Raw genomic sequence first — 16,047 nt, 5'->3', positions numbered from 1 at the left:
TTTTTCTTTCTGCAGCACTAATCATAATTTCTATGGCAAAATGAAACCCCTCATTTTGTTCCTTTGTGAATTAAATGTTTTAAGTGTTACCACTTTATTCCAATCAAGATGGCTTCAGGTGTGCCATACGTTTGTCATAAGTAAGACTGTTAGCGCTCTAGTTGTTCTTTAGAACACTCTGGGAAGCTGCAGTAGGGCACAAAGGAATCAACTGACAGTCTCTGCCCTTGTTGGATGTACATGTTTTACTGAGAATGTCAGACTTCATTCTCACATGACTGAGAAAGATAATGTGAATTTACAGAAAATATGCTCTCAGTTTAGCTTATAGATCACCTTCCAAACCTCTGTGGGAAAAGCATGAGAAAATAGTTTTCTCTCAAACATGATTCATGATATCACAGCAGAAGGCTTTTTCACATGGTGGTAAAATCACCTTAGAACACACCACAATTCCTAAAATGAGTATGGTACCATCAACAAATGATTTATAATGTAACTAAAGTCTTAAAACCTTCTATTAACTGCAATGCTTTTTATTGAGGTGCTATCATGTATATTGGTCCCAAGATGGCTGCCAACACTTCTTGGATGAAGTGCTGACAGCCAATCAGATCTCACGATGAGATGTGTGGTTAGGCTCCGCCCAGATATATATGTGATTTTACTTTTGATTTTCTCAGGAACTACTGAACGGATTTACACCATTTAAGCAAAAGGCATGAGTCTGAACTGAGGACTACCTCTTTGCCAAATTTGGTGTAATTCCGTTCAGCACTTCGGGCTGTAGCTGCGTCAACAGGTCCTATGGGAAAATGCATGGGGAAAACGCGTTTTGGGACCCCCCGTTTTTTCTCGGCCCCCGCTTGACAAATCACCGTGAAATTTTCAGGATAGGAGCGGACCGGAGCTGGCCAAATGTTTGGAAACTTTTGCGAAGATTCATCAATCGACGCCAACGTTATTCCAAATAGAATGTTGCGGATTTCCTATGGAAAATAGGTCCTAACTATAACTACCTACTGGCGACTGCCAGTAGGTAGTATATATATATATATATATATATATATATATATATATATATATGTATATATATATATATATTCATTGAAAAAAACATAGGTTTCAGGGGCTGCCTCCCCTAACTAAAACACACATTCACCAGATGATGTCATCAGTGATGTCATTTGAGATGTCATCAGTGATGTCATGAGTGATGTCACTGACCATGTCATGAGTGATGTAGTATGTGACGTCATCAGCAGTGCATTGCGGGCGCGCGAGTTATAGGTAGCTGAACTAACTATAACAGGGGAATTTCAATGGTTTTGTACGAGTGAAAAGTCCAGCTAACTATAACGCCCCTGAAACCTATGGTTTTTTCAGTGAATTATATATATATATATATATATATATATATATATATATATATATATATATATATGTATATATATATATGTGTTAGCTACCAAATCCGACTTTCTCCAAAATCAGACACCGACACTCAGGATGCTTTCAGCCGTCCGGCTTGGGTTTTATTTTCTCACGTAACGCGTTTCGGGACGTATCCCTTGCTCACACATATATATATGTGTGTATATATATATTATCTACTGGCGGTCGCCAGTAGATAGTTATAGTTAGGACCCTGTTTCCATAGGAAATCCGCAACATTCTATTTGGAATAACTTTGGCGCCGGTCGATGAATCCTCGCGAAATTTTCAAAATAGGTGGGGCGCTACGCTCCGCTCCTACCCTGAAAGTCTCGGGGGGATTCGTCAAGCGGGGGCTGAGAAAAAGGGGGGTCCCAAAACGCGTTTTTCCCATGCATTTTTCCATAGGACCTTTAGACACAGCTACAGCCCGAACGGCTGAACAGAGTTACTTGAAATTTGGCAGAGAGGTAGTCCTCAGGTCAAGGAAGTGCCTTTTGTAGGTCTGGTGTAAATCTGTTCAGTAGTTCCTGAGAAAATAGCATTTAAATCAATATATATATGTGGGCGGAGCCTAACCACACATCTCATCCTGAGATCTGATTGGCTGTCAGCACTTCATCCAAGAAGTGTTGGCAGCCATCTTGGGACCAATATACATGATAGCACCTCATTAAAAAGCATTGCAGTTAATAGAAGATTTTAAGACTTTAGTTACATTATAAATCATTTGTTGATGGTACCATACTCATTTTAGGAATTGTGGTATGTTCTAAGGTGATTTCACCATGTGAAAAAGCCTTCTGCTGGGATATCATGATTGAGAGAAAAATATTTTCTCATGCTTTTACCACAGAGGTTTGGAAGGTGATCTATAAGCTAAACTGAGAGCTTATTTTCTGTAAATTCACATTATCTTTCTCAGTCATGTGAGAATGAAGTCTGACATTCTCAGTAAAACATGTACATCCAACAAGGGCAGAGACTGTCAGTTGATTCCTTTGTGTTCTACTGCAGCTTTCCAGAGTGTTCCAAAGAACTACTAGAGCGCTAACCGTCCTACTTATGATAAATGTATGGCACACCTGAAGCCATCTTGCTTGGATTAAAGTGGTAACTCTTAAAACATTTAATTTAAAAAGGAACAAAATGAGGTGGTTCATTTTTCCATAAAAAGTATGATTAGTGCTGCATAAAGAAAAATTAGGGCACATTTTGAGTGACTTCTCAAATCCTGGCATGCAGACTGAAACATGCACTTTCAATACCAGCAGCAGTTTTCCCTGGTGAGCAGTAGCTTTACTACAGTGATCTAATGAGCAAAAAGAGTGCTAACATTCTGATTTTATGGCAAATGTGTGACACATTTGAATGCCTTCTTGATGGAATCAAAGTAAAAAACTGAAAGTATTTCCTACTGAGGAGACTGCAGTAAATGAGGAAATTAGGAAACTTCATAACAAATAAGTCTCCCAAGATGGCCACCAGAGACAAAAGAGCCCAAATGTAGCCCAAATATCACCCAGATGTAGCCCAAGTATAGCCCAATGACAGAATGTCCAAGAATGTTCTTAAAAACAACTAGAGCACTTACTGTCTTCATTATGACAAAAGTATGGCACACCTGAAGCCATCTTGATTGGAATAAACTGGTAACACTTAAAACATTTAATTTAAAAAGGAACACAATGAGGAGGTTCATTTTGCCATAGAAATTATGATTAATGCTGAAGAAAGAAAATGAGGGCACATTTTGAGTGACTTCTCAAATCCTCTTCTATTTCATTAAAAAATTCTGACATGCAGACTGAAACATGCACTTTTAATACCAGGAGCAGACTTCCATGGTGAGCAGTAGTTTTACTACAGTGATCTAATGAGCAACTAGAGTGCTAACATTCAGAATTCATGGCAAATGTGTGACATATCTGAATACCTTCATGATGGAATCAAAGTAAAAAACTGAAAGCATTTCCGACTGAGGAGACTGCAGTACATGAGGAAATTAGGAAACTTCATAACAAATAAATCTCCCAAGATGGCCACCGGAGACAAAAGAGCCCAAATGTAGCCCAAAATCACCCAGATATAGCCCAAATATAGCCCAATGACAGAAGTGTGCAAAACACTTATTATTTTGTGTTTTTGCAGTGTTATATAGTGCAGACTTGTCAGGTATTGGAGTGCTTTACATGAGCATTGGTTACATCACACAAGAACAAATTCATTTTGGTTGTAGACATGGGGAGACTAAGTGATTTGACCAGAATCACAGAATGTCGAGCTGAAGCAGAAACTTCAACCTGGTTCCCCAGTTGCAAAGTCTGCAGTTCTGGAAGTAACACCACATCCTCTCCCCTAAGTGCAACATTTAATCAAGTTGTCAACTAGATAAAAAAACATAAAGATAACAAATAATTTAAAAGTGCTTTGTCGCTATTTGAAAACTCAGAAAATATGTCCTTATTTTAGTCTTTTAGAGCACTAACCATAATTTTGATGCCAATAAGACCCTCTCATATATGTAATTTCTAAAGGAATGCTCTAGGTATTACAGTTTTGATTACATCAAGATGATGTCAGGCGCTCCACACTTTTGTAATAAATATAGAATGTTAGCAATCTAGTTGTTCATTAGGATACTGTTGAGAGGCAGAGGCCAGGGGCACGGACTCTGAAAATTGAAGGCAGGTAGGAGGGTGCAAAGGCAACAATTTAACCACACTGAGCAGGCAGGAAGGGCCGTGGAAGCACAACAGACTATGGAGGGCAGTGGAAAGGGGGGCAGGGGCAACAAACCAACAATACAGGACTTGCAAGAGAGGCTGTTGGAGGGAAGATCTATTACGGGTCAATGAAGCTAGGGGCGGTCCCCAGAGCCCCGGGAGCCACCACAGAACTGAGCAGGAGAGTGAGTCAGGGACAAAAGGGGCACCTTAATTTGAGCCGGGGTGCCTAGGAACGCTTGCTCCAAAAATGAAGAAAACAGACATATGAGACATGGAATTGGAGGCAGAATACAATGGCAGTTTAATGAGAAGATGCAACTTCAAAGAAACCGCAGAATAGAGACCTAAAGTACAAAATACAGAATCCAGATAATCATGCAGCTGTCATGATATTCTCTGTATCTCAATTAATGGACTGACAGAGAGAGAGAGAAAACACATCTATAAATGCATCATGAGAAACAAGTTACACCAAGGAAAATGTTACCTAGGGACACTCACATTTACTCTTAGAGCAAGCATTCCTGCAATTACAATACAACATCTTTTAAATGCAAAAGTAAAGAGAACAATGGTTAAACATAACATGACATTTCATATAGGTAAAATAGAATAAGATACTTCAAGCAAAGCCGAGCAAGACATTTTAAGCAAAGGAAGACAAGAGCTCCCAGTTCTTGGGGAAAACCTGCACAGCCTGTTAACCTACATACAGACGGCGAGGTTGTCCGTCGATATCTGTGGGTGCTCCCTTTTTATATCATTTTGTGGGCTCCTTTGCACGCTACATCTACCTACGTATGCTACCCAAAAGCTTCGTCTGCAGATTTTACCAGACATTTCGTCATGTACCCACTTAATGCTGACAATGGACTGGGTGAAAAGGTCAGTCTCTCAGGCCAATCGCTTATCGTAAGTTCCATAGAGCAAGCAGAAAATAATGGGTATTGTACAGGAATTCAATATATTCATGTATAAAATCTCCTCAGTTCTCCTAACTTGACGCTCTGCGGTTGCCACTTCCTTAAAAGCGGGAAACCTGCCCAGGAAGCAAGTACCAGTCCAGGATGCAGCCTACTGTATGTCGACAGCTTCAGGGGGATGTTGAACTTTGATACCGAGCACGGAGCACTCGGTTAGGGTGGGGGCTACTAGTTTGGAGCAGAAGGCCTCGCAGACCTGCCTTCAGACTGCTATACACTAAAATTGCAGAGCTATGGTCAATTTAACAAAGAGGCCTACATATTGAACAGAAGGGCCTACACAGGGGTTTCTATGCTGGCTGAGTGGTAAGGATGTCTCAGGATAATTATATAGCAACACAGGACCCGCTGGTCAATTTAATACGGCCTACAAATGCGGCTGGCAGGGCAAGGACAAGGGTCTCATACTTCAGGTGTGGACAGAACAGGCCAGGGGCCCCCTGTGATACAAAATCTACCCTCCTTCAAGGCTGTGGCAATGTAATAGACCATTGTGGGCAGAAGGAAGAGGCAATGGTAGTACAACCATACATGCCAACAGACCCGATTCAGCCAGGAAACGTCCAATGTTTTTAAGCTCAAATGGGCTTTATTTGATCTGTCTTCTGTCTACAATATCCTCTTTTTCAATGTAACTCAAAGGGGAAAATCAATACCCCAGTTTTTTTTCAAAATCTCCCTCTTACCAAGTTCAAAATGTTCGCAAGTATGGTACATTGGATCATGGAAGGAAATGGGATAGGGACATGGACTTGGATAACAGAGGACAGGAGAGACATGGAGAGGTGCACCAAACTGACCCTGCAGGGCAGGCATCAGGGTTTGCAGCAGCACAATACACCACACAGGGCATGCAGGACGGGAGTGCAGCACAACAATCCATAGAAAGCAAGAGGGAGGGGACAGGACCATGCACATGGACAACAGAGAACAGAGGGGCAAGAGGCAATGGTAGCTAGCTGACCATAATGGACAGACAGGAGAGAAGGCTGCAGCATAACAGACCATAAAGGGCAGGAGGGACGGATCAGGGGCATTACAATGGAACAGACAAGCCAGGAGGGAGGGAGTAGGGGTCTGCACATGTAAACAGAGGGCTGGGGGCAAGGGGGCAGGGCAGGAGCAGCAAGATGGCCATGGAGGTCAGGCAGGATGGGCACTAGAAGCAAGACACAACATGAAGAGCAACAGTGAGACTGTGATGGCATACACACAGACCATGGAGGGAAGGTGGGAGGGGGTCAGGGGCAGCTAACTGACCACACAGGGAAGGTGGGAGGGGCCATGGCAGCACAGAAGACCATGCATGGCAAGTGGGAGGGTTAGTGGCAGCACAATGGCTATGATGGGCAAGAAGGAGGGTGCAGGGGCATGCACAAAGGACGATGGAGGATAGAAGGGAGGGTCAGGACCTGTGCACAGACAAGAAAGTTCAGGGGAAGGGGCCTCACAACAGACCACACGGGGCAGGCAGGAGGAGCAGTTGCAGCATAACAGACCAGGGAGGGCAGAAGGGTGTGGCAGTACAATGGACCATGTAGGACAGGAGGAAGAGGATAGAGGCATGGCATGTGGACAGGCAGGGTGGAGGTGGCAGGGACAGGTTACAGTCATCTGACAATGCTAGGCAGGTGGGAGGGGAGTGGCAGCTCAACAGAACACTCAGAGTAGATAGGAGTGGCAGGTCCATGGGACATGGTGGGCAAAAAGGATGGAGCAGGGGCATGCACAAAGACATCGGAGGGCAGGGGGAAGGAGAATAGGGGCAGCAAGCTAAGCACAGAGTTTAAGCAGGAGGTCAATGATGGGGCATATAATTGGGCAATGGAGGGCAGGAGGAGTGGACTGGTACATCATACTAAATTGAGGGCAGTGGCAGCACATGAGACCATGCATGGCAGGAGGGAGGAGGCTAGTCCATGGATTCACACAACAGAGGATAGGGAGGAGGGGGATGGGGCAGCAAGCTAACTGTTCAGAGAAGGCGGGTATTAGAAACTTTATTGTTTTTAAAACATTTTGTCTGTGCAAACTACTTAAAATATGAACAAGTATGCAGCATAATCTCACTTTTATTCAGGAAGAAGAAGACGTTAGTGACTGTGACTCCGGGCTCACTTGGCAAAAACACCCCCTGACCCTCCACCCCCTATCGCAAAATGTAATGCCCGTGAAAAGGGTAGGTGAACACAGTGTTATATAGAACATAGTCCTGAGAGCACGATTAAAAAAGAAAACTAGATATAGTGTATGGTATAAACTATGCACCAAAAAGTGTGATATAAGATGAACCAGGCGTGAAATATAATATGCAATACATTGTGCGCAATGACAGATTCATTGGAGAGCGCGAGATAGCACAGGCACTAGCGTGTGCTATGCGATATGCGCCTTGGAGTGTAATATGCACAGGGCAGTGTTGTGTAACCTAACTAGTCTCTAAAGTTGTAATATAAAATATGTGCTGGGGAGTGTAACGTTGCATATGCACTGTGACAAAGATATGGATCCCAAATTGTAATATGTATGGCATAGCACTGTGCGTTATAACATAGGCATCGAGGAAGGCACGTTAGATGGGGCAATATAACCCGTGCGAAGACAAGTGTGGCATGACATTTTCACGGGGTGGTGTTACAGTGCACATGGGCTAGAGAGTGTCATAGCATATGCACTAGCTAGTGGAATACAATACAGAGGTGTGTGGCACTCGGCAGGCAATGGTGGGTGTAACACAGCATTGGGCTCTGTCAGGAGCGCGCTGTGACTCGCAAGTGATGTTCGTCCCCTTTCCAGAGAGTAAAATAAAAAGTATTACACATCCGGCAGTGGATGTGTGTTTTATTAACTGTGAGGGGGGTTTCTTGCATAGTTTTGGTCGAATTTTTGTCGAATCCCCTTTGAATGGCTTGGTGTGCATGTGTATTAAATGTGCCCGTCAATAGCTACCCATGTTTGTATAAATAAACGACAAGGGTGTCTACCGGGATTAGGCACGGTAGAGCATCAGACATGTCAGAGCTTCACTAGTGGTGTAAATACATTCCACGTGGATTAATTGCATGCATAGTCGCCTTTTAATGAATATCACGCAAATCGTCATGGTGATAGGTACGTACGGTTTGTCCAGCATGTCCTAGGTGTGTCTATAAATATATATTTTTTAAAAATAATAAAAAACAGTGGCCGGCCCTGGGGATTGGGGTCAAAAAAATATAATTAGGAGACAGGCCCTGGGGGATGGGGTCATCAGGGCCAATAAATTAGAATAAGAAGGGGAACCACACAGCCCCCCTTCTTAAAAAAATAAAATAAATAAAAGACTGGCATCGTGCCGGAGGCCATGCCCCCTCCATGCAGCACTCTGCAAACGCGCCCCCAACAGGCATCTCCAGTATGCGCCAGGGAGCTGCGCTGCAGACAGGTGTTCTGAGGCCAAGCCCCTTTTTACACCTCTCTGCAACGCAGCTCTGTGGCGCTTACTGGAGGTACCTAGTGGTCTAGTGTGACCCTAGGCACCCTTAGGATTCAAGGGGACTTAATCGCTCAACTTAGAACAGCCACAGGGCGCGTTTACACAGTGGTGAAGGGAGGGGACGGGGCCTGAGGTGACGTGTGCAAACACGCACCATGGCACGTTTTAAATTGGGGATATAATTTCCCTTCAATACTGAGGGCCCCTGGGGGCTAACTAGCCCACCAAGTGCTTCCAGTAAGCGCCACTGAGCTGCATTGCAGAGAGGAGGTCCAGGCCGTGCCACTTTTTACACCTCTCTGCAACGCAGCTCTGTGGCACTTACTGGAGGTACCTAGTGGGCTAGTTGGACCCTAGGGACCCTCAGGACTCAAATGAACTTAATCTCCCAACTAAAAACGGACACAGGGCGTGTTTACACAATGGTGAAAGGAGGGGACGGGGCCTGAGTTAACGTCTGCAAAAACGCCCTGTGGCCTGTTTTAAGAGGTAGTTTTAATCCCCATGCCCTATTATATACTAGGGGCTTATAGAGGAGGTAAGGCTAATCACAGGGGGACCCCAACGCATAATGTTCCCTAGTGTATGTAGGTGTTTTCACTGTATTCTAAGTGTCTTTTAACATAGCACTGGCTCTAGGACTGGTTAGTCAGACTCAGTTACCACCAGTATCCGTCTGAAAAAGTTGAGGGTACAGGATGATTTTGCAACAAGGCTTCTTTCTGCTCTTCTTTTTGTTCTTTCTGCACGTTATCCTTCTTCCTGCACTTATCTTCGTATTTGAGGACTTCTGTTGCTTCTTTCTGCACTTCTTTTGTTTCTTTCTGTGCATTTTTTCTTCTTTCTTCACATGTCCTATCTCTGTAGGCATAGTTAGAAATTAGCATTTAAAAAACCTTTGAAATTAACAGAAAAAACCATAGGTTTCAGGCATGTTATAGTTAGGAATTAGCATTTAAAAAACCTCAGAAATTCACTGAAAAAACCATAGGTTTCAGGGGTGTTATAGTTAGCTGGACTTTTCACTTGTACAAAACCATTGAAATTCCCCCGTTATAGTTAGTTCAGCTAACTATAACTCGCGCGCCCGCAATGCACTGCTGATGACGTCACATATTACATTACTCATGACATGGTCAGTGACATCACTCATGACATCACTGATGACATCTCAAATGACATCACTGATGACATCATCCTTGTGATAGAGTGGCAGACCTCCTCTCACCCTAATATAACCTTTGATACACACATTCAAAAATAGAGACTAAAATTTTCAAAACAATGGACATACCAATACCAGTTACAACAACCTCTTCAGTAATTCTAAGATCCACATACACATCCACTCATTCACCAACAGTCCAATACAGTCACTCATACATGTACTCACTCATCATATGTACTCATACACCTATACATCCTGTTACACAATGCCACTCATCCATAGTTACTCACACACATAGTCACTCATGCTAATAAAGAATCAAACATACATTTACTTGCATATACAGTTATACACACACCACCACACTTACTTCTACGGAAACTTACACATACTTAGTCTTTTAAACAATCACTTATAGAAACACATACTTATTCATACAGGAACTCTTTCAATCTCTCACTCTCACATATACTCACATATATACACCAATAGTCACATATACTAGTTTAAAACATATGTAGTTACTCATAAAGACACTATTGAGACAGTCATTCACTCACTAACACACCCATACACACACTCATCCACCCATACAGTCCTGCACACATACTGTGTTCAACACATACAAACAGTGAGTCACTCATTCATGCACCTATGCACTACGTAATACCCCCACCGAACCATGCAGACACTCAGACTGATACTCAAAAAACCAACTAATAACCTATATAGACACCCATGTAGCTACTCACCAACCCATGCAGCCACTTATACACAAAGTGAGAGACTGATACAGATATTTACATATTTAAACATTACTCACTAAGCCATGTATTCACTATGATACACTTAATCAGTCAGTTACACAATCAATTTTTCAAAAACAAATCATCCATTTAGACACTTATATACCCATTTATTCTTCCATCGACCTTGAGATATACATATATAAAACATATTTAATTTTCAGAATAACACACATTCACTGGATGATGTCATCAGTGATGTCATCAGTGATGTCATTTGAGATGTCATCAGTGATGTCATGAGTGATGTCACTGACCATGTCATGAGTGATGTAATATGTGACGTCATCAGCAGTGCATTGCGGGCGCGCGAGTTATAGTTAGCTGAACTAACTATAACGGGGGAATTTCAATGGTTTTGTACAAGTGAAAAGTCCAGCTAACTATAACACCCCTGAAACCTATGGTTTTTTCAGTGAATATATACATGTATATATATATGTATATTCCACGTTATAGTTAGATCAGGTAACTATAACTTGCGCGCCCACAATAAACTGCTGATGACGTCACATATTACATCACTTATGACATGGTCAGTGACATCACTCATGACATCAATGATGACATCCGAAATGACACATTGTGCATTGCGGTCGCGCAAGTTATAGTTACCTGATCTAACTATAACGTGGAATTTCATTGGTTTTTTACGAGTGAAATGTACAGCTAACTATAACTTGTGTGAAACCTATGGTTTTTTAAGTGAATTTGCAAGGTTTTTTAAATGCTAATTCCTAACTATAACGTGTGTGAAACCTATGGTTTTTTCAGTGAATATATATATATATATATATATATATATATATATATATTACCTACTGGCGGTCGCCAGTAGGTAGTTATAGTTAGGACCCTGTTTCCATAGGAAAACCGCAACATTCTATTTTGAATAACTTTGGCGCCGGTTGACGAATCCTCGCGAAATTTTCAAAACTAATGCAGCGCTACGCTCCGCTCCTACCCTGAAAGTCTCGGGGGGATTCGTCAAGCGGGGGCTGAGAAAAAAGGGGGGTCCCAAAACGCGTTTTCCCCATGCATTTTTCCATAGCTCCTAACCACCTATCCATGGTGAGGGTGTCCCAACCGAACCCCCAAGGCCCAAAAATCTTTTTTTTTTTTTTTTTAAAAAACGCCGATTACGCTTACCGTACGCGTACGGTAAAAAAAAATTAAAAAAAAAAAACTATCCACATTTACCTCACCCCGTGTGCAAAAGGTGCCTGAAGGGCACCTTTTGTGAACGGCATATATACAAAAAATGATCATTTAATAGATAACCTTTCACAACGAAGCGCATAATATGTCCTCCGTGTGCAGACGATGCGCCAAGCGCATCGTGCGTACATGGCCCACGGCATGGCTCACGGCACTAACTGCGTAAAGTGGGCGCGCGGTGCGCAAAGCGCACCGCGTGCTCACTGTGCGCGCACGGTGCGCGAAGCGCACGGTGCGCGAAGCGCGCACGGTGCGCGAAGCGCACCGTGCGCGCACGGAACGAACTGCGTGAAGTGGGCGCGCATGCCACGAACAGCGTAAAGTAACTTAGCATTTAAAAAAAACGTACAAATTCACTGAAAAAACCATAGGTTTCACACACGTTATAGTTAGGAATTAGCATTTAAAAAACCTTGCAAATTCACTGAAAAAACCATAGGTTTCACACATGTTAGAGTCAGCGGACATTTTAATCATAAAAAACCATTGAAATTCCCCCGTTATAGTTAGTGCAGGCAACTATAACTCACGCGACCGCAATCCTCTGCTGATGACATATGTGTCTTCATGAAAAAAAAATATTTGCAATATATGTATAGCTAAAATTTAATGGAAGAAGACATGGGCAAATAAGTGTCTAAATACAGTATTAGCATCAGCAGAGGATTGCAGTTGTTTGGGTGAGTGAATATCTTTATGGGTGTGGTGATGAGCAAATATATGTCTCAATGGTACATATCCAACAAACTAGAAAAATAAAAGCCAGTGTGTGTGTGTCAGTTGTTGTATATAAATAAGTATACATAAGACTCAGTGATTGTATGAGTGACTGTATGGATAACTGTATACTTGTAGTAGTGATTTTCTAACACGCTAAATATGAGTTACTATCTATATGAATAGATGAAGTGGTGTTTGTTTAAGTGTGTAGCTAAGTAAAAGTAAGTATGATCCATTGTTTGCATAAGTCAGTAGGATGACTTCATAAGTGATTAGGATGTGTGCTGGTGTGTAATGTCGAAATAGGTCTATAAGTATATTTGATAGTGTTCAATTGATCATTGACAGCATGTATGAGTGAATCTTTAGGTAAGTGATTAGATGTGTGTATAGATCTATGAATCCCTGAGTGGATGTTTATAAACTTGTATTGTGTCAATGGTTTCAAATATGGCACTCTGTATTTTACAGTGACCGATGAAAGGTTATACTAGTGTATGATGAGGTGTATCTGATTGTCACGTGGATGATGTCATCAGTGATGTCATCAGTGATGTCATTTGAGATGTCATCAGTGATGTCACTGACCATGGCATGAATGATGTAATGTGTGACATCATCAGCAGTGGATTGCGAGCGCGCGAGATGTAGTTAGTATTAGGTCTGGGCCAAAATTCCGTTCTGCTTGTGTAAATTGCGATAATTTGGCATTTTTGCGGTAATTTGTTTCTTGCTCGCATTCTCGCATGCGTACGATCGCCTTAACTGAATCACCGCGTCCGCCGACAAGTTTTCCCGAACCGGTCGCGTTCTCCACGAGATGTTGGATTGTTGGTAGCCATTTTGCGCTGTCTCGCAACAGTTCGCGCCCGCATTAACGTCATTTGTCGCGCGATCACGTCATTTGTCGCGCGATCACGTCTTTCTTCTCACGATCATGCACTGCGAGAGTATGAGAAGATTGAGATCTCGAACACGTCATTCTCCACCGCGAGCGAGAGCGTGAGGACGCGGGCACGTCTAATCGAAAGGAGAAAGAGACCCCGAACACGTCATATCCAACGCGACAGGGAGCGAGAGAACGTGGTCAAGTCATTTTGGACACGCCATCGACATTCGGCGGAAGTAATGTGAAGCTCGAGAACTCGAACATGTAAAATTTTCAATTTGGAGAAGAATATCAGCTCTAGCAGCATGAAACCTTCTACAAATGATGATTTTGGATGAAAACAACTCCTCAGATTGACATTTGGCTGTCCTTTTTTGTGCAAGGAGTCCTTTTTTTAAAAGGTGGGGAAAGGAAGGAAGTGCCACAGAATCTCCAACTTCCTGTTCCTGTCCAGCAGGCTCCTCCCATTGATTTGTCCATCTCCTGCTCATTCTGCCATTGGATTTTGAGCTGGAAAGATCACTCTTTTTGTCTGCTGCATCATGGCAATTGGATTAGAGGATTTTTTATTTGGATATTTTACAAGTAAGTGGTTGTTGTGTCTGTTTAATTGTGGGCATTGCAGTTGATGTAACTACAATTTATTTTTGGTAACTATCATCATTCCTTTTTTTAAAAATGTGGTGGTTAGTAGTAGTCAGTAGTAGGCCCGAGCTAGTCATGGCCTCATGGGTGTGTGCATGATGAAGCAACTGTTTCTTTGGTGTTTTTTGAATGTATTTCATTTTCAAGCATCATTTAGGGCCTGCATGGCATTGGATTTAGTTGGGAAATGTTTTTTTTTGGGGTGGGCTTTCTGTTGTTGGGCCTGGCCTTGTGGCTGGTAGCCATTTAGAAGCCTAGGCCTGCAAGCTTGCCTGGCCTTGTCTGCCAACAGGCCTGCTTTCATCCAGTAGGATCAGAGCAGGTAGCCACAGCTTTATTAATCAAGTGTTTCTGTGTGGTCTGTTGAATTTAGACATCATTTAGGGCATGGATGGCATTGGATTGAGTTGGGAATTGTGTTTTATTGGGGTGGGCTTTCTGATGTTGTTGGGCCTGGCCATGTGGCTGGTGGCCATTTGAATCCTAGGCCTGCAAGCTTGCCTGGCCTTGTCTGCCAACAGGCCTGCTTTCATCCACTAGGATCAGAGCAGGTAGCCACAGCTTTATTAATCAAGTGTTTTCTGTGTGGTCTGTTGAATTTAGACATCATTTAGGGCATGGATGGCATTGGATTGAGTTGGGGAAGTGTGTTTTTTTGGGGTGGGCTTTCTGATGTTGTTGAGCCTGGCCATGTGGCTGGTGGCCATTATGAAGCCTAGGCCTGCAAGCTTGCCTGGCCTTGTCTGCCAACAGGCCTGCTTTCATCGAGAAGGATCAGAGCAGGTAGCCACAGCTTTATTAATCACGTGTTTTCTGTGTGGTCTGTTGAATTTAGACATCATTTAGGGCATGGATGGAATTTGATTGAGTTGGGAAGTGTGTTTTTTGGGGTGGGCTTTCTGATGTTGTTGGGCCTGGCCATGTGGCTGGTGGCCATTTTGAAGCCTAGGCCTGCAAGTTTGCCTGGCCTTGTCTACCAACAGACCTGCTTTCATCCAGTAGGATCAGAGCAGGTAGCTACAGCTTTATTAATCAAGTGTTTTCTGTGTGGTCTGTTGAATTTAGACATCATTTAGGGCATGGATGGCATTGTATTGAGTTGGGAAGTGTGTTTTTTTGGGGTGGGCGTTCTGATGTTGTTGGGCCTGGCCATGTGGCTGGTGGCCATTTTGAAGCCTAGGCCTGCAAGTTTGCCTGGCCTTGTCTGCCAACAGGCCTGCTTTCATCCAGTATGATCAGAGCAGGTAGCCACAGCTTTATTAATCAAGTGTTTTCTGTGTGGTCTGTTGAATTTAGACATCATTTAGGGTATGGATGGCATTGGATTGAGTTGGGGAAGTGTGTTTTTTGGGGGTGGGCTTTCTGATGTTGTTGGGCCTGGCCATGTGGCTGGTGGCCATTTTGAAGCCTAGGCCTGCAAGCTTGCTTGGCCTTGTCTGCCAACAGGCCTGCTTTCATCCAGTAGTATCAGAGCAGGTAGCCACAGCTTTATTAATCAAGGTTTTTCTGTGGGGTCTGTTGAATTTAGACATCATTTAGGGCATGGATGGCATTAAATTGAGTTGGGGAAGTGTGTTTTTTTGGGGTGGGCTTTCTGATGTTGTTGGGCCTGGCCATGTGGCTGGTGGCCATTTTGAAGCCTAGGCCTGCAAGCTTGCCTGGCCTTGTCTGCCAAAAGGCCTGCTTTCATCCAGTAGGATCAGAGCAGGTAGCCACAGCTTTATTATTCAAGTGTTTTCTGTGTGGTCTGTTGAATTTAGACATCATTTAGGGCATGGATGGCATTGGATTGAGTTGGGGAAGTGTGTTTTTTTGGGGTGGGCCTTCTGATGTTGTTGGGCCTGGCCATGTGGCTGGTGGCCATTTTGAAGCCTAGGCCTGCAAGCTTGCCTGGCCTTGTCTGCCAACAGGCCTGCTTTCATCCAGTAGGATGATAGCAAGTAGCCACAGCTTTATTAATCAATTGTTTTCTGTGTGGTC

The sequence above is a fragment of the Triturus cristatus genome, chromosome 2_1 (genome assembly GCF_964204655.1).
Source record: "Triturus cristatus chromosome 2_1, aTriCri1.1, whole genome shotgun sequence".
NCBI lineage: Eukaryota > Metazoa > Chordata > Amphibia > Caudata > Salamandridae > Triturus > Triturus cristatus.
This window is presented reverse-complemented; position numbering follows the sequence as displayed.